The sequence below is a fragment of the Amia ocellicauda genome, chromosome 4, assembly GCF_036373705.1.
Source record: "Amia ocellicauda isolate fAmiCal2 chromosome 4, fAmiCal2.hap1, whole genome shotgun sequence".
Classification (NCBI taxonomy): domain Eukaryota; kingdom Metazoa; phylum Chordata; class Actinopteri; order Amiiformes; family Amiidae; genus Amia; species Amia ocellicauda.
The window spans coordinates 15,816,266-15,836,703 of NC_089853.1; positions in this window are offsets into that span (position 1 = coordinate 15,816,266).

Here is a 20,438-nt window from a genome sequence, read left to right on the forward strand (position 1 = left end):
GATATGACGAAGGTTCTGAAAGCCCTACTAAGTAAGTCTGCATCGGTACCTAGCCCCTCCTATTCCATCTTAGTGTGGCACGGCAAAAAACAGACACAATGCCTGAAATGTTATTTGCAAACACTCGAGATGTAATATTTCTCTGGGCATGTGGTGCAGGGTTTGGATCCCTGCTAGGTAAAATCAATTTGTGGAAGAATTGTAACGCAGCAAGCAGGAGAGAGAGAGGTACTTAAAATATGATTTGCAATTGTTGTAATGGGACTTAGTCATCATAACAGCACAGACTTCCTGTCAAAAGGGGGGTAAGGGCTGGAGGTGCAAGCGGGTGGGGTGGTTTTTTTCATAATGTCTTAATAGCGAGGCTCAGTAGGGAGGTTTCAGAAAGAGACATCACCTTGACTTTCAAAACACTGGCTCTGGTAAAGGCAGAACTATCCTCAGGCAAAGTCTACCTGCAAAGTCTCTGCCTCCTCCTGATACAAGCAAACCGCTTCGGCAGAAGCATTCATCTGGGGCTTAAAGAGGCTTGTTCCCAGTTTCCCTGTCTGGAATTGCAGTGACTTCTCCACATACGAATCAGTCTTGTGTGGCTGCGGCTCGCGGTTTTGCAATTGATGCCCTTTAAGGCATCCTAAGCCCACAGACGTCGAATGAATGTATAGGAGCTGTTACCAAATTCACAATTGCAACCTTGATAAGGGCATCTGCCAAGAAATAAATAATAAAGATACCAGGAAAAACAATGTTGATTCCAACTCTAAATTAACAAATGGATAAATTGATGAATTAATACATGAAATAAGGAAATAAGGAAAATGTGTCTGTGTCCCTGTATTGTGTGCAAGCTTGAACATCGTCCGTCTGCCTGTGCATGTCTATCTGTGCGTGCATGCATTTATGTATCTGTGTATCTGTGTGATACCTTCCCCTTCCTGCCCCCCAAGTAACCCTACAGAGCAGTTCTCCACTGAAGTAGACAAAGCAAATCTGAATTGCTTAGCAACCACTTGTGCTTGACAACATTTTGAAGGTAAATGCCTGCTTTTTTTGTATCCTTTTTTGTTGCAGTCTATAATATATATATATATATATATATATATATATATATATATATATATATATATATGGTATTGTTTACCTAAATTAGTCTAACTAAAAAACAGGTGCCATGGTGTTCTTGGAATTTGTTTCCCCCCTCCACCCCCCACCCCAAGCAAGAGGAAAGACAGATTTGTAGTTGTATAGCTTTTTCAGCCTTGTGGTTGTTACTGAGAAAATGTATCATCCTTGTTCACCCTGTTCTTTTCTTTCCCATTGTTGATATGAGCAACTGATGTCCAAGCACTTAATAACAAAGGCGACACAAACGGTGCGGTCCTTCAAGTTCTCTGTTAGTACCGTAGTCCGTCTACTCTAGTTGGCTAACTATGAACTTGTGTATCTGGCTTCCTAAATGCTATCTAGCAAAAAAATCAAGACCCCCCATCCAACACTGAAGCCAGTGCCTTGTTGTTGTTGCTGAGGAATCAAATACATCTGAGAAGTGCCAAATAACAGACATTCAAGAAGGCGCTTGTTCAATTAGAGAGCTCTTTCTCTCTGATTGTACTGACAGAGTCCCCGCTCTGTATCTCGCCTCCACAGCTGTTCTGTGTTGTTTGATTTTCGAGGCGTGCTTTGCCGTTTCCACTAGTGGCTGCTGCCTCTTCACATACTGAATCAAATGTACCCTTCAGTGCAGCTCTGTGTCTCTGTGGAAGCAGGGGCAACACTTTGCTTCTTTGAGGTGCCAGTGACCGAACCTCAGAAAGTAGCCACCTTCTAACAACTCCACACACCAACTCCACTTTTTCTGCTTCTTCACGTGGACCAGCAGCCCAAGTCATGTCAGAAGTGTAGTAGTACAGAATGTTGTGGGTGTTTTTTTTAATTAAGGAGACCCCAAAAGATTTGATGGAAAAGCTAACAGCCTTTGAACAAACGAAGCATTGAACCCCTGCATGTCACCAGCTAGAGAGACCCACTTCTCCTTTTTGAAAATCTTGCTGTATTTGTCTATTAAAAACTGCAGAAAATAATAATTTGGGTGAAAAGAAAAAAAAACATTAAAAAGACACATTTCCCTGGGGGATTGGTGTATTTTTTTTAAACAACAGACAGTACATGTTTAGTGATTTCCTTCCACAGGCCTTACAACCTTGAAATAGTACCTTACCATGTCATGGATAATGCATTATTAGTTATTACTAGCTTTATTTTCTGACTGATATGTTCAATCTCCAAAGGCACAAAGCAGCATAGCAGTTGCCAATTGGCAGAAAAATCCCTGCCGTTTAAGACAGGCTTAAGCCGGCTTTTTCAAATGGCCTAAATTCAGTACACTGTCTTTCTTTCACGCTCTCTGTCACCAGTAAACGATCACAACAAGAGATTAGGTAGTGAAAACACAGCCTGTTACCTGTTTTATTACGAAGCCAAACCGTGTTATTAGAAATGGGTTTTGAAATTGGAAGGGTGAGGAGAAGTATCAAATAAAATCACAGAACACGGTCATGCTCCAAATGACTTCTTTTCCCCCTTGTAGCGTTTGGAAAGCATGTTAGCTACAGAAGCTGCCCGTACACTTTTGTGTTTCAGGTCTACACTTTGAACAGACCCTTCTGAAGAAACAGACTTGTTGCAGTTGACTAACTAGTGTTTCCTAATTGGGAGGTGGGGGGGCATGGAAGATATTTGGAATCCACATAATAAGCAAGGTCTTCTCTGATGCATTACTTTTGGTATAGGGGGAATGGTATCCTACTTTGATGAGCTCCCAGAAGAACAATTAAATGAACTGTAACAAGGTTAATTATTATTAGTTTGCATCCCTGAACTGCTAATACAACACTAACAAATGAGCAAATAGATGAAAAGAAAGCCAAAGCAGTTGTATTTAGTTATTTGTTTTATCATTTTTCAGGGAGGAAACAGAAGCACACCACAGCACCCTGTACTAATACTCTGTGTGAGAAAACATCTTGAAAGCAGAGACCTTTTCCTATACAAGATAAATAATCACAATGTTAACTGTCAGAGTTAAATTATAAATGTGTTAATCAAACAACACGTAGGGAATATATATCTTTCTGTAGCCCGTAGGTTGCTGTTTAAATCTGTACCATAGCTGTGTCTTCCAGCGCCCACTGTCTACAAAAGCCGCACAACTGGGCATTCTGTTCACACATGCAGTTTTATTTTAACATTATTCATGAAAGTTTTAAGGAATTTGTTTATAAATAAATACTGTAAATATTTCAGCGATGCATCGCACAGACGTTTGCCATCCCATCTGCACACCCTGCGTCAAGATCAAACAGAATGAAATGGCAGAGAATGTGGCCTAGATTTTTTTTCTTAAAACGCACATATGGCATTCAATGAAATATTCACTGCTCTTTTTCATTTGCTTTTAAAGATTTGTTGTTGTTGTTTTTTGCCTTTTCAAAATCAAAACGTAAGAAAACCCAACTTCCTCTGTCGTTCAAGAATATTTTGAATTGAAAGACCACATCCTCCATCCATAACTCCCCCACCCCCCAACCCGGTCCACCTCAGCTTCACAAATTTCACTTTAAAATAAATCTCCAAACCTCCACATCCAAACCAGGAAGTTTTAAAGGTCACCCATAACACCCATATCAAGTTATAAAGACATTCAAATTTGATCAATTAAGCATGGGGAAATCTAATCTAATTAGAAATTAGAGGTCAAGGGTCATTTATAGAGCAAATACTTGAATATCATTCAAACCTCATGGACAAGACTTGCTGATCAATAGATTAGTGACACTTAGCCTATCCATCCCTCTGACACCTTGTTCTGCTCCAGCTTCCTCCCATATGCTTCGTGTAACAGCTGTACATTTAAAACAGCTGTGTTTAAGTGGGAAAGAAGCCTGGTTAGAGTGCCCCCTGCTGGGTTGAAGCAACAGGGGAGAAAAGCACAGACTCACCTTGCCGACAGGTCTGACCCTACTTGTGCAGGGAAGGGACATGCTGTCTAGTGGAGGTCACAACCCCAAACTGCTGGCTTCTCATGTTATGGAAAACCTGCAGAGAACATGACTTAACCCAATGACCTAAAATGATCTGCTTACACTATATGTTGTAAAGTTCATATTGACACTGTTCAGAATGCAAATGTTGTTTGATCGCTATAGCATAGGGATTAGTAAACATTGTATTCAGCAGCAGGGGCTTTGTTGCAACTCGTCTTAATGAACAAACTGTTTTAATGATGCTGCTAGTCACTAGGTCCAGTTCTAGATCCCAATGTTGGCTCTAAGTTCAGGAATTGTACTTCCACTCAAATATCCTCAACCTCATTCCCCCTTTAATGTGTTATTAATTTTTTTTTAAGTTTCTCAACACTAACCAATTTAGTTTGACACAGAAACCGGTGGTAAAGCGCTGACTCCCAGGCCAAGATATTCCATAGCTCTCTGACTCTCCAGTAAGTGCTTCCCATTTGCAGCATAATCACGCCATTACAGCACTTGCCTTTGTCCTGCCTTGGTAACACATGGTTTCCAGGGACACTGTCACAAGCGAGGGGGGAATGCTTTATTGCTACCCCCCCCCCCACTCTCCTCCCTCATTTGTCACTTTGGTGTCCTTGAATCCAGGTGCAGAATATCCAAAATGGATTTCTTTCTTCTTTCTTCGGGGGTTGACCTCTGAACTTACAGAGTGTGTGTGTGTTCAAGCTTTGTATGTATGGTTGGATTGGAGACCTCAATATCTGTGGGAGATAAGTCAATATCAGCCATGTGTGAGAACTGATATTGTATTGCCACTTGTGAACGTAGTTGGTATGTTCCTCTCAGATTCACCAAGCTGTCTGAATATGTGCAATGTTTTTTGTTGTGGTGTTTGTTGTAGTTCTTGTTCTTTGTGTATGGATTTTTTTTGTAGGACTCATGACTACGACAACAAAAATGAAAAAAATACATAAAGAGAATGCATTTTTGTATTGTTTGTTACCATACCTTCATAATGAATGATGTATCTCACAGTACAGTTGTCTGTAAAAAGCCAAAGAGTACATATTTAATGGACTGTTAAACTAACCAATGACCAGGTGTGCTAGATTCAGATACTCTCTATAATATTTGTAATAATGCAGAAGCAAAGCGATAAAAACACAAACCGCAAAAAAATAAAAAAGCCACACCTACAACATATCTCAAACAGACATTCACAATAGATTTTTCTTTCAGTGGATGACCTGTTTTGATAAAGGAGTTCAAGTGAAGGGTTCTGGTGGCTGTCAGCGTCAAGTGTCTGAAGTCTGTGTTTGGCGGTGGGTGGGTGGCAGGGAGGGTGTGTGCCGGAGTAGGGGTCCCACTAATGGTTTATTGATACCCTGAGACAGTCCTCCCTCTCTGAGTGATACATAAGGACAGAGAACTGAAATGACTCATTTAAAGCCCAGTGTCAGCCTAAAGCACTCAGCCTTGTCCATCCACCCCCCTTATATACATTATGTCTCTCATCTCGCTGCCATACCCTTTTCCCAGCCAGCGCCCAAATTTCATTTCACAGTTCATAGGCTTTTGCCCCATAATCCGACAGCTGTTTGAAAGGCAGGCTTGACCAACTGTTTTAACTCTAATCAGCTTTTAGAGCACACCAGAGAAAATAAGAGCCCCACAGAAGATTACATTTTCTGTGGGTTCTGGAGGGAAGGGGAGGAGAGGCGTGGAGGGGTTTGGGTGGGTTTTAAGTGGGGGATGGGGCGGGGAGGAGGTTTGCCATTATTTCCAGGCCCAGGGAGCTGCCATCCAGACTGCTGCTTTCAATCAGTCTCTGTGGCGACCGTCTGATTGAGTCAGCAGGGACAGAGATATCAGCACTAATGTTCTACTGCAGCTGTAGGACAAACCAGTACAGAACTGCCTGCACCTTCGCCCCTCTTCCTCTCTCTCTCTCTACCTGTTTCTTGCTTTCTCATTTTCTTTCTTTAACATTTCTGTTCTTTATGTGGCAATTGTTTTATTATATTCACTGGATATGTTTCCAAAATGGCACAGTTATTTAGTGCATGTAAACTATTTTCGATGTTTCTTTCTTTCATTCATTTCGATGCTCATTTTTCTTTCTTTATTTCTGTCTTCTATTCTTCCACCTTCTCGCTCGGGCAGACAGTTGCTGTTTTGTGTTAATCTGCAGAGAGGGAATTGCTCATTTCAACCCATAAAGCCCAAATACACCATAAATACATTTATTGGGCTTAGTGTCCACCTCAGCAGATTGATACACTAGTATCATATCTGCATGACTTCTTGTGTCAGTTTACTGGGCATCAGGGGAAAATGCCATTCCCAGTCTGAACGATGGTTGATTTTACTCACATGTGAGATGTAGCAAGCAGTGGCATCCTTTCAGTATGCTGTAGGAAACTCAAGTATCACAGTGGCTAGTGCATAGGAATGCATATTGAGTAGGCCAATAGAGGCAACGATAACGGGATTATCAAATCACCATATCTCTTCATTCAACCGCCCTCCCCGTCACACCCCAGCCACCCCCTGCCATCTCCAGTTTCCATCCCCAGCTTCAAACACTCAGACATAAAAATCCTCCGCAACATTAACACTTGGGAAGGCACTGTGTAAGAGCTGTTTATAACTGTTTATAATGCTGGAGAAATGGCCTGGCTGTGTGTAAGGACGTCGTCTCCTTCACACTGTGTTTAGGATACAATGCTGTGCGGGTTCCCCTACCCAAGACAAGCCAAGCACACACAGGACAGAGGAGTCAAAGGGCACAAGGAGGTCTTTTCTCCAAATATTTTTGTGTGTGTTTTCTTCCTCAAAGATTTAGAATCGCCAATTATGCTAATTTCTCTCGGCTCATTGCAATGTCCCCCACCACAACACATGGGGAGGGTCCTGCAATCCCAGCCACCCTCGAGCCACCAGTCATTTTACACACTGCAGGCTCTACAGCCCACATGGGAGGTTCAGGGCCAATTGGAGGAGAGGCACGTCCCTCTCGGCGGAACTGCAAACCTGCAGGCGCCCAGGTAGCCGGTAGGGGATGCTCGTTAGCGATGAGACGACAGAGACCAGGCTGATTTAGCCCTTCCTAGCCCAGGCGGGTGCCAGGCCAATTGTGTGCCGCCGCTGAGCTCTCCCGGTCACAATTGGCTAATGACATGAGCTGGATTCGCTAAGGACCCTTATTAGAACAAGGAAAAGACATTTGGGGACACAATTAATTGGAATCTCTTCAGTGCTTGCACAATTAAAGCCAAATATGTTTTATATACTTCAGTGAGGGGCAGCTGGCAACAAAAAATAGTCTAGATGTAAGTTTTATAGTGATTTAAATTCAGTTCCTCTTGCCTTGCATTTTAATTCCACAGCACTATGATGTCTATTGTCCTGTGGAGGAATTACTATAGAAGAGAGCAGGAGGGACTGTATATATATATATATATATATATATATATACATACAGAAAACAAAGATCTTCATTTCTGAGCAGGGAAGGCTGCAGTATATAACCCTCAGTGTCAGTAGTTATCCACCCTTGCTGCCACTCATGGCATATCGAATGTGATCAGTGTTTTGAGGCACTGTGACGCTTGTAGAAAAATAAAAAGCAAAGCAGGTGCATCTACTGTAGTTCCACCAGGCAGTGTCAGTTTGTGTCCCCAGTTTCCAAATATAAGGGACATTTTCTGCACAAGAACAAAACTGTCGATTCTACTATATGTTTCATCATTTGATATACTACAGAGCCCAGCTGTATTGAAATCGAGCACCCCCAAACATTACCGAATGGCAAGCCTAAATATCACCCTTCTTTATTAACCTCTGCATGAGTCACACAGCCAGGCTGTTAGGATTGCTATGTTTGTGCATGCTCCCTGTTGTGCTGGGTGTTGAGGTGTATATGTAGGCAGCAACTTTTCATGCTGCTAGGGTTCTGTATTTTGTCCATACTGGAGTGCAGACTGGAGGAAACCTATTGTATTTTAAAGGAACAATCTGTTGCATTCATTTTCTTTCTAAAGGGCCAAACTGGTTAAAAAGTGCACATTATTCAAAGTAAACATTTGTTAAATTAGAAACCCCATAGCTTCATAGAGGAAGGACTAATACAAATGATACGAGCACTTCTGAAAGGAAGTTATTCTACAGCACTGGCCTCTCCAATAGCAGTTAGCAGCTGTTTATTCTCTGTAGGCAGATTAAAACCGTTATTTTCAACTCGTCCACATCAGATTTTTAAGGCAAAGAGTCAAGATTTGACCCATCCCACCAGGTTCCTTAGGCATCATGCTGGACAGGATTCCCTTTATTTCATTTTGCTATACCATAATGTCCTAGAATGGCTCCTTAGTAACTGGAGAGGATACTGCATTTTCAGTCTCTTCCCAAAATCACTTAATCGTGAAATCTGCTAATTTTCTGCTGGTTTCTCTTCTGCTGTTTGAACTGCCTCACCCACCCCTTCCCTCCATCCACCCACACACCTCTCTCATTAGCACAGGTTCACCACTGTTCACTACTTTACCTCTGGTGATGGTAGTTCAGCCAAGGATTGATTCTAGTCCTGTCCATGACACAAGCCAGGCTGCCGTGTGGTCTTCCAGATCAAGAGGCCAGTCTGGTTTCGTCTAATTCTGTCTACAAAAAACAATTGGTAAAAGAACACATTGAGGATATGATGAGTAAAGGCATAACTGAACCTTCACACTCTCCTTGGGCTTCGCCTATTGCCATTGTCCATTAAAAATTGGTATAGATGGTATGAATTTATGATGAGATCTATATAGATACATAGAAGGTTATTACTTAAGGAAAATCATCTATGGACTTGAAATAAATACAGACCTTTCTTGAAGGCGGTTTGAATGTGACATGGAGTTGAGCAGAATGCTTGCAGTTATACCATCGATTTGATCTTAGGAAAAGGCTTCCAATCACTTAGGTGCCACATTTTCTCAGGTTATTCTATAATCATGGGGACCTTAAGAAACTTTCTGAGTTATAGTATTATAGAGTCAATTGAGATGCCATATCTCTTATCTGGTGCCTGGTGATGATATTTCTGAGTTCTTTGTGCTACCCTATGGGCTGTTTTCAATATTGCTTCAAGTGTTTAAGGCCTAAGGAAGTCAATAGGATTCTGTGTGTGCTCTTTAAAAGGGGAAAGAGAAAGAGAAGAAGCCAAAGAAAAATAAGTTTCAATCTCTGTTTCAGATATCTTTGGAACAGGCTTTGTGACAGAATATGTAATCTTGACATCTCGAATCCAATTCATTCAATTATTCTGGGAACGACTTCAGAGGAAAATCCACAGCTATCACGCTATATAGTGTGCCACATTTATATGCTTCAGCTTAGTGCTGATATATATACACTCACCTAAAGGATTATTAGGAACACCTGTTCAATTTCTCATTAATGCAATTATCTAACCAACCAATCACATGGCAGTTGCTTCAATGCATTTAGGGGTGTGGTCCTGGTCAAGACAATCTCCTGAACTCCAAACTGAATGTCTGAATGGGAAAGAAAGGTGATTTAAGCAATTTTGAGCGTGGCATGGTTGTTGGTGCCAGACGGGCCAGTCTGAGTATTTCACAATCTGCTCAGTTACTGGGATTTTCACGCACAACCATTTCTAGGGTTTACAAAGAATGGTGTGAAAAGGGAAAAACATCCAGTATGCGGCAGTCCTGTGGGCGAAAATGCCTTGTTGATGCTAGAGGTCAGAGGAGAATGGGCCGACTGATTCAAGCTGATAGAAGAGCAACTTTGACTGAAATAACCACTCGTTACAACCGAGGTATGCAGCAAAGCATTTGTGAAGCCACAACACGTACAACCTTGAGGCGGATGGACTACAACAGCAGAAGACCCCACCGGGTACCACTCATCTCCACTACAAATAGGAAAAAGAGGCTACAATTTGCACAAGCTCACCAAAATTGGACAGTTGAAGACTGGAAAAATGTTGCCCGGTCTGATGAGTCTCGATTTCTGTAGAGACATTCAGATGGTAGAGTCAGAATTTGGCGTAAACAGAATGAGAACATGGATCCATCATGCCTTGTTACCACTGTGCAGGCTGGTGGTGGTGGTGTAATGGTGTGGGGGATGTTTTCTTGGCACACTTTAGGCCCCTTAGTGCCAATTGGGCATCGTTTAAATGCCACGGCCTACCTGAGCATTGTTTCTGACCATGTCCATCCCTTTATGACCACCATGTACCCATCCTCTGATGGCTACTTCCAGCAGGGTAATGCACCATGTCACAAAGGTCGAATCATTTCAAATTGGTTTCTTGAACATGACACCAGATCACCAGATCTCAACCCAATAGAGCATCTTTGGGATGTGGTGGAACGGGAGCTTCGTGCCCTGGATGTGCATCCCACAAATCTCCATCAACTGCAAGATGCTATCCTATCAATATGGGCCAACATTTCTAAAGAATGCTTTCAGCACCTTGTTGAATCAATGCCACGTAGAATTAAGGCAGTTCTGAAGGTGAAAGGGGGTCAAACACAGTATTACTATGGTGTTCCTAATAATCCTTTAGGTGAGTGTATATATATATATATATATATATATATATATATATATATATATAAAGAAAATTAAATTTTGTAGCCCCACTCTCACTTATTAGTTATTTAGACCAGACTTTTATATTATTACAGTTTCATTTTATTGAATAACTCACACTCACAATGCGTTTCGACATATATATATATATATATATATATATATATATATATATATATATATATATATCCACACACACACTGGTGGTCAAAATTATAGGCACACCTGGATATTTTCCTTTGATACAGCAAGAAAATGGAAGAATCCATACTCACAACAGAAGAAACATGATTAAGCCTTCTGAGAAGAAAATGCCTCACATGCCTCTCTTATCTCAATGAATTCACATCCTGAAAGCTGTCTGGATCTATCTGACTGAAACATTTCAGACTAATGATGTATATGTTTACTTTCTTAGTAGGATTTCAGTACAGTTTACCGAGACACCAACTTTGGGACTGTCAGTATTTGCCATATCTGGCTCTATAAGAAATAGTGTTTGTAGTGCGATCCTGTGCTTGAACACACACACAGAAAAAGATGGTAAGTTAAAATCGTCTTGTCCTGTCATAATTTGCAAGTGGTAATAGTGGGATTTGTGTGTGTGGAGGTGGGGGAGGCGAGTAGGTGACAGGGGCTGTGATTGGATGAGGGTCATGTCAATTAGACAATAAGAGCCATTGGGTACCACAACAAGGCATCCTAATGGCTGAGGACCTAGGAGGGCAGTGCAAACAAAGGGAGACACATAAATTCTGAAATGACATGAATAATTACGGTGCCTGGTTATTGTAATTGCAGTGATTTTGCTAGGCTAGATTTTACGCAGAATTCTGCATTAGCTGCTGTGTAATTATTAAGGCACTACAAACTTAATTATCCCTGCCAGCACCAAATTCTCCACTTGATTGCTAACAATTTGCATCTTATACTGCAATTATTTACATTATAATCACTGGGCTTTAATTACAAAGGAAACACTTGTTTTTTGTGCTTCTCCCCCCCTCCCTGCTTTCTCTTGTATATTTTATAATGATTTAAATTCACCCCATTCATGTCTTTGTTGAACGGTTATTGTTTCTTTATTTCAACAAGGCGGCAAACTGTTGTTGACAAAAAGAGAGATCCGTCCATCGTTTCCACCCTTTCTGTCATTTTGTTTAACTGGGCTGTGTTCATTATTACAAACTGATTTTACTAATGGAGACATTGTGCTTCTTTGTTAAAGCCTTACAATACCTTCCCCTTCCGTCTTCCTTTTTAAATAAAAAAGATTTAGGAGAGCAACTCCATAGAAATGTATCAGAATTCTGCGTGGGCTTCTCTTTTAAAAAATAAATGTCTCTTTCAAGGTAATTCAGGTGCCCATCCCTCTTTTCTCTCCAACTAAAATATTTAAGGAAGACTTTAAAGAGAGATTTGAGGTATATTGGATGTAATGATGACCAAGGGTGAAAGTGTTTAGCCTTTTGCGTTCGTAGACCAATGGTAGAGATAAGTTGCTTCTTCATATAATGACAGGAGAGATAAGTAGGTTATAGATAAATAGTAATACATGTGGAGTTTAAGACTTCATTATGCACTAACCATTTAAGGAGCAGTTCAATCCTATGCTAGTTAAATATTGATTTAGAATTGGGATCCTGACTTTACTTAACCAGCAAAGCCTCCAGTGATTGCGAGTGTGGATCTGGGCTATAGCCCAAACAATAATTGACAAAACAAAATTATTTTAAATAAACAAGTTGTGTTTGGATTAGCCTTAGATACAGAAGCAGTAAATGACTGAGGAAGAAAGATATTTAGTTAAAGTGTAAGCAAAGAATCAGTTGCTAATGCTAATGCATTTTGGGAGTCAATTCGACAGTTAGGAGGGGTCCATCCTAGGCTTTTACAACCCACTGGTTCTCTTATATAATAATTTGTGACTTCCATCTTTTTCACCAGCAGTGTAAGATTTCAAATATGTAATATACTATGTATAGGGTGCCTATAGAAAGTCTACACCCCTTGAACTTTTTTCACATTTTATGTCAGTGCCTCAGAGTTTCATGCATTTAAATTAGGATTTTCCACTCATCTACATACCATACTCCACAAGGGGAATACAAAAATATTGTGAACACTTTGTGGAAGCACCTTTGGCAGCAATTACAGCTGTGAATGTTGGACCACTACTGGTTGGCATTGGTCTCTATCAACTTATAGCACAACTATATTTGGTAATACTTGAACATTCTTAAGAACATAAGAAAGTTACCAAACAAGAGGAGGCCATTCAACCCATCATGCTCATTTGGTGTCCATTAATAACTGAGTGATCCAAGGATCCTATCCAGTCTATTTTTAAATGTTCCCAAATTTCCAGCTTCAAGCATATCACTGTGGAGTTTGTTCCTGATTGTGACAACTCTCTGTGTGAAGAAGTGACTCCTGTTTTCCATCTTGAATTCCTTCAAGCCCAATTTCCATTTGTGTCCCCGGGTCCGTGTGTCCCTGCTGATCTGGAAAAGCTCCTCTGGTTTGATGTGGTCGATGCCTTTCATGATTTTGAAGACTTGGATCAAGTCCCCACGTAGTCTCCTCTGTTCCAGGGTGAAAAGGTTCAGTTCCTCAGTCTCTCAGTAGGACATTCCCTTCAGACCTGGAATAAGTCTGGTTGCTCTCCTCTGAACTGCCTCTAGAGCAGCGATATCTTTCTTGAAGTGTGGAGCCCAGAACTGCACACAGTATCCAGATGAGCTCTAACTAACGCATTGTACAGTCTGAACATCACTGCCCTTGTTCTCAATTCTACACTTTTGACAATATACCCTAACATCCTGTTTGCCTTTTTTATTGCTTCCCAACACTGTTTGGATGGAGAAAGTGAGGAGTCCACGTAGACTCCTAGGTCTTTCTCGTGCGTTACGTCATCTAGTTCTATTCCTCCCATAGTGTAATTATAGTGGACATTTTTATTACCTGCATGTAATACCTTGCACTTGTCCACATTGAATTTCATCTGCCAGGTGTCGGCCCACAACTGAATATTATCTAAGTCCCTTTGAATAACCTGTGCTGCTGAGATTGTATCTGCTGAGCCACCTATTTTAGTATTCTTCTTTACAAAACTGTTCAAGCTCTGTCTAGTGAGTGTTGATGGACAGCAATCTTTAAGTCATGTCACAGATTTTCAATTGGATTTAGGTTGGTGTGTGACTGTGAAGTTGATGGTTACACCTGAGCTAATTTAGTATTGCTAATACAAGTGGGGTGGACACTTATCCAACCAAGCTGTTTCAGTTTTTATTTGTATTTAATTTTCTACAAGTTTCAAGAGTATTTATTTTTCACTTGGAATTTGTGGGTCAGGATGTGTGGATTAATGGGGGAAACAAAAGGTGAAAAAATTGAAAGGGGGTGTAGACTTTCTATAGGCACTGTATATTTTGGTATAATATGACATGTTTGATTGGGGCAATGGAAAGTTGGGTGGCATGGTGGCACAGTGGTTAGTGCTGCTGCCTCTCAGCTTCTGGGCCTCGGTTTCAGTTCCAGGTCTTTCTGTGTGGAGTTGGCGTGCTCTCTCTGTAGGTTTTCGACCCTGACTTCCCCTGTAGTGTGAGTGGGTGGCTGGGTGGCTGGAAAGCTCCCTCATGTCTCTTTCTGCTCATGGAGACTTCCCCTGCACAAGGCTGACATTCTCTCGTCCCCTCGGGTTCCATTTTGTCCTCTCCTAAAATAGCTTGTAATTGCATGAGATTAGGCGTCCAGAGCACCTCCATAAATCAAGCCATGAATGTGACTCTGCCGAGGACCTGCCTCTCTCTCGGGCTGTGTAAACAAGTTGTACGAAATATCTCTGTGGAAGAGGCTCATTTTCAGAGCTGACAATGAATCTGTGTAAGCAATCTCAGAGGTGCAGTGGATGATGTTCCTTAGCTATTCTCTTTAGGGTAGAGTTGGACATTTTGGTTGGTGTTTGTTGTGGTGGGATGTCTATCCCTCTCCAATGGTATAAAGGTGACGTGTTCAGGTTCTTTAGAGCCCAACTGAATCAGGCAGCAGCTAACTGCAGATAATGGCAGGCATCAAATGTGTTTTCCCTCTGGCAAACAAATATAGTCACTGTTTGCAGATGCGATGTGCACTTGTGTAGCGTGACTTTAAAAATCCACAGCACCGCTGTGATGCAACTAAACATATCTACCTACTCAGTCTTGTTCTTTCCCTGCTCAAAAGCCCCACGGATTGAATTATTTTAAAAAGGAAACTTCAACTACATTCCCAACCATTACATAGCAAACTGTTCCCTGCATCCCGCTATATATTTTATTATTCAGGATTCGCGAAAAGCTGAAAAGTTTTGCTAAAGAAGGTTCACCTTCTTTTGACTGTCAACAATTTAAGGAACAGGCCCCTTAGGTTCCCATGGAGAAACAGACTTTGCACTCTGTATTTAAAAGAGTTATTCTGAGGAATGTTCTTTCACTAGCTCAATGCATTCTAATGTATCTTGCTAAAACAAAAAACTAAACACAAAGCATGATCAATGTTTCCATCTGCAACAGAGCTTCATAGTTTCTAAGCTTGTGGATGTGTAAATGCTTTCTCCCAGCAACGGTTGTAGAGTTCTGGTGGTGGAGAGATCCTCTCAATTCTGTTTAAAACAAACCATGGTGTGTTTTGCTTTGGCATTGCCTGAGTTGCTTTTCAATATGAAAACCATGCCAGCTCTGTGATCATCTTTTCACTAACCCAAACACAAGGGGTGTAAATATTGAAAACATGTCCTGTCTCCAGAGGACTTTGACCTTTGATGGATTCATGCATTATTTTGTTATGGGATTTAATAACAGATGCAATAAATGAAACGTCATTTCCCCTTCAAGAGAAGACCCCCCCCCCCCTTCCAAAATAATAAGATTAAATAGAAATAAAATGTTGACTGAGCTCCAGTGGAATTATAGCTCCTGATTATGATTCTTTTTGAAAAGCTTTCAGATTCTGTATATATTTATACATTTATACATTTTTATTATATATATGTATTGTAATCATCTTCTAATGATTAATCTCCAAGTCGGTCATCACCTCATCATTCAGGAAGAATCCCAAAAGGTTGCAGTTCACCTGCTGTCCAGGTGAGGGCGACAGAGCCCCAGGTCTATCCTCTCTTCCCCGCTCTGCCTAACTGCTGGTGCACTGACAGTTTACACCGCATCCTCTGTCCGCAGGGCTCAGCTAGGCCACTGACTCCACAGACAACCCCCCAACACCATGACTGGCACCCCGTGAGACCTGCCTAATGTCATTCCCCCTGTAATGAGCTCCCCACCCCCTCTCTGAGGAAGCCCCACTCGCTCCATAATGAGAGTGCTGAAGGAAGTTTATTTCCATTCTCTGAGACCACAGCTCTGCATACCTTTCTCCAAGGATTCAATTACGGGTATCTGGAAACTGTGTGATTTCATGTCTGGATACACACTGTCTACAAGGGAGGGAAAGCCTACTGATACAAGCGGATTCAGCAAAGGAAGACAGAACCAGAATCAGTTCTGCACATACTCATATAAATGCAACGGGGGGTGTGTGTCTGTTTTGTCTGCCTGACCCAAACTACTACAAATTACAACAAACAATTCCCAGAAGACAACTGTTTGTAGTGTATTTAATCTAATTCTTGATCTTAGAATAACCTCTGCAATCCTTATTGAAATCCCAGCACGATGTCATAACCAGCTGTAGTTCCCCAAGGGGCAGTGTACCATTGGCCAAACACTATCAGGGTTATGTTGTTTGAATTGACCAGGATTTGTTTAGGCACATCAGTGACCCCTGTAGTCTACTAGTTACCCATGAGTCCACATATTTCTGACCTGCCTCCAGCCTTCTCTCCAGAATGCTGCAGCTTTGCAGATGGTACTGTGGTACTAATATTTTATCCTGCTAGGGCAGATCTTCACTTCATATCACTTCTTTATTACTTATTTATTAAAATGCCAATATTTAAATCCACCACTTTCTCCCCAGTGTCTTTTTGCCTCCAAAGATGAGTTGCCCAGTGTGTAAAATTATAAAACAGGACTCGCCACAAAATTAACAAGAATGCTGATCGCAATACAGATGCCACACAATAATCTTCCAGTAGCACAGTGACAGCTGTTCTCCTGTTGGTGAACTCAGCCACAACGTAGTTTTAATTATAGTTGATTGCAATCAAATGAATGATTATCGTGTTTTTCTATATGTGTGTTTTTTTTCCTTCCCCCAGTGGGGCTTTAAAGAACTAAACTGTATGTATTTCATCAACGCATTTGTTTAGCTCTGTGTCAAGGGCTGAAGGGGAACCTGTTTTGATGTCATTTGTGGCCTCTAGTTTAGAATGGAAATTAGTTGTCTGTGTGCGTGAAGAGATGGGTGCTAAGCTGTCACTTACACTGCAGAACACCACTAAAACTGAGACAAAAGGTTTGGCATGAAATGACTTGATTTGGGATAGATTATTTCCAGATGCATGTCTCCAAGTAACTCTTCAGTCCCTTTTGGAAACTAACCACGATCCATTTGCCCACTAACATGGCATTTGCCGCATGGTGAGCCCATACGTGGGCTTTGCTTTGCCACTGTTTTCAAGGGTTTGTATCAGGGTTTACATCTATGCTGTGCCATGATTTCACTCTGCTTTCCTAGACATCCCTGTGGTGTTTTCATAATATCCTACTGAGATGTCTTCCTTTGCAGACTGTTACCTGTACCCAACTTGAATGGCTGCTTTTAAAGACTTCCTTCCTCTGATGTTGGTGTGGGGCCACACATATTCTTCAAAACGATTGGGTTCTACCTTACTCTAGCATTACACTGCCTATTTATACTTGTCTCTGTTTGTAATGCCATTCGCTACAGTCTGACCTGTGTGGTTTAATGCTTGTAAATTATTATGAGGGCAAATACAAACGGCTTTACATACAGTCGGTCCCTCTACACTGTATTCCCAAAGCTCTGAGTCAACAGACGAGCATCTGTTCTCAGTCTGTTTAATAATATGTACTGTAGGCCCATCCTTGGACTGTATGACTGCTACGATCCTTTTGATAGAAGGCTGAAGGAACACTGTGCAACCTCCCCTCCCAAGCTCTGTATCTGATTTTCACCTCTGTAACTTCCTACTGTTACAGTTTATCCCAGATGTGTTCTATGGGACTTTGAACAGGCCATGACAAGTTCTCAATACAATATGTCTATTTCCATTATGTTGCAATACAAGTTTTGAGTCTCAACCCTGAGCAATGCAATTTCTAGAAACATTATTGAGACATTTGCCAATAAAAGTGCACGTTGTAATACAATTCTTCAAAACAGACCTTATTACAATGAAGTTACACAATGTTCTGCCTGTGGGGGAACTGAGTCGTGGGTCACAATTAAAACCTACGGTGACCAATGTGAACTAAAACTCTCCTTAGATAACCCATAAAAGCAATGAAATTGACATTCCAGAATAAATAAATAAATACTGAATTAAAAAAATATAAGATATGAATGGCCATGTATTATTTTTTCAGTCCGTTTTGAATGTGGCAACATATGTCAGCACGTGTTTCTTTATTTTCCAGATATACTAGCCTACACCCCAAAGTCTCTGGTATGAAAGCAACTGACATGGTAACCTTTGCTAAATTGATACTGTTGCTTAATGTTGAGGCATCATTGCAATAAAATAGTCTTCTGAGCAATCAATAGGCTGTAATCTTCCATTGCAACCATCTAATAAAGGGAATGGATGGATCAGATTGATCCAATTGATTTAATCCAGGTTAGTATCTGAAATTATCCCTTACTCTGATTATTAACAGTCATTAATGAACTTTAACTTGACTGTATGAATGAGGCAGTGGTATACCCTAATTATACTATGTTGTAATTTCGCCACAGAATAAGTATGCAATAACCCTGCTGTGTCAAAAGCTCAATTTACACACCCAGTTTCTCTGTACTCGCTCAGAAGTGTTCTGTCTCACCGTGCCTGGGATTTATTGGGTGAGTTAGCAATGCTTTCAGAGTGGGTAGACCAAGAGCTATGTCTATTTAGCAGAAAGCATGCACCAGAGCTGTTGTATGAGGTTGCACGTTTGTTTGTAGTGTAGTGTATTTGCATGACTTTGACTCTCCTATCATTATCGCCTGCTACTAATTCAACGCACTGTGTGTATTGTGCTGCTGTGTGTATTGCCCTGGTAAACATAATGGGTTCTACTTGCATTTTTAGGGGCCTGTAATTATTTTACTATTCATGCAGTATTCACATTGGTATTGTGCTCCCCTATTCACACGCTGACCTCTCCCGTGTGGTGAAGGTGACTCTCATGGCAGTCGGCTGCTTCGGCCTGCTTTAATGTGTCTGCCCTGATCACAACAATGCCGGGCAGTGTTTGTGTGCATCTGTCTCACGATGCCTTTAAATAGAAATCATTAAAAAACAGCCAACGACAGCAGGGTCAACTCAGCAAGCAGGCAGCAGAGTCTGAGCGTGACAGGTAAAGTGAAAACAACGCCTTCCCTTCCTGCTCCCACCGCCTGCCGCGGGGGTTTGTTCTGGGCCTCCGGTACGCTCAGCGTGGGCGCACGGAGGGGCACACGCGCCGCTCTCGGGTGTAGAACCGAGAACACAATGCATCACAGCCAGGAATGAATATATACAAACAAAACATGTTAGGGAGCACAACAATTGAAAATCATAGGTGTAGTGCCAAACTGAAAAAAGAGAAGGGGGAAGATGGTACAGATTTTGACTAGAGGCCTAGCAAGAGAGGTCGATAGGGACAGTTCTGCCACATCAAACATTAAGGTGAGTATTTTATGGATGTTAGGGTTTTTCTGTTACCTTTAATAGATGTCGTTCTCCCATTTCTTGCTGTATATCAGGAGAAGGGTTATTCATGAGAATGGTCAGTGTGTTGGAAAGTATCCACTTCAGACAATCTGGGCTTGGCTTGATGGTGGTTTTCCAATTCCACCCAAAGTAATGAGGGAGAGCAATCAGTTAACTAGGATCTCTCAACAGCATTGAAGATGGGCAAAGGTGAACAAAACTGATCCAGGTAACCACACAGCAACCTGTTTTCCTTCTTTTGCATGCAAAGATAAAGGAAATGATTACGAGACTTAAACTGTACATGGCTGTGTTTGCATCCAGAGTTCATCTAGATTCTGGGGGCATGGATTTTCTCTTCGGAGTGTTTCAGCAAAGCAACAAAGACAAGACACCAGGAGTGTTTGCCATGATCTATTTAGACATCCCCAATGTTTTTGATCAAATTCCACATGTTCACTCCCTCAAAGGATCAACATTCATCAGGTAAAGAACTCCTGATGTCGTTTTGTAATGCGAACACAGTTGATTTATTGGTACTCTGTAGTTATTGTCATCTTGCAATCCACAGACCTATTAGATTAATTCCCATTTATTCTGTTCATGTCCCTGTTGTAAATATGAGGTCAGTGCTGTTACATTGTCCCTATACAGACTAGATTAATTTTGATTAACTAGTGTTCTCATTTAGATATTTAATGGGTCTTTGCAAATGTGATTGTTAAACTGACAAAATTAAACTCAATGCGTATCTGACATGAAGTTCTGTAGTTGTATTGCGTTGACCTGGTTTGCGTAAAGCGATCGTCAATTAACTTAATTATCTTAAACCATCACCTTCTTTTTTTTTAAATGGGAAGGGCATATGTAAATGTGTCTTATTTAATTTACACATGATAAAGATTCATTATTTAGACTGGTTATCTTAAGATGAGGGGAGATCTGAGAGCTTA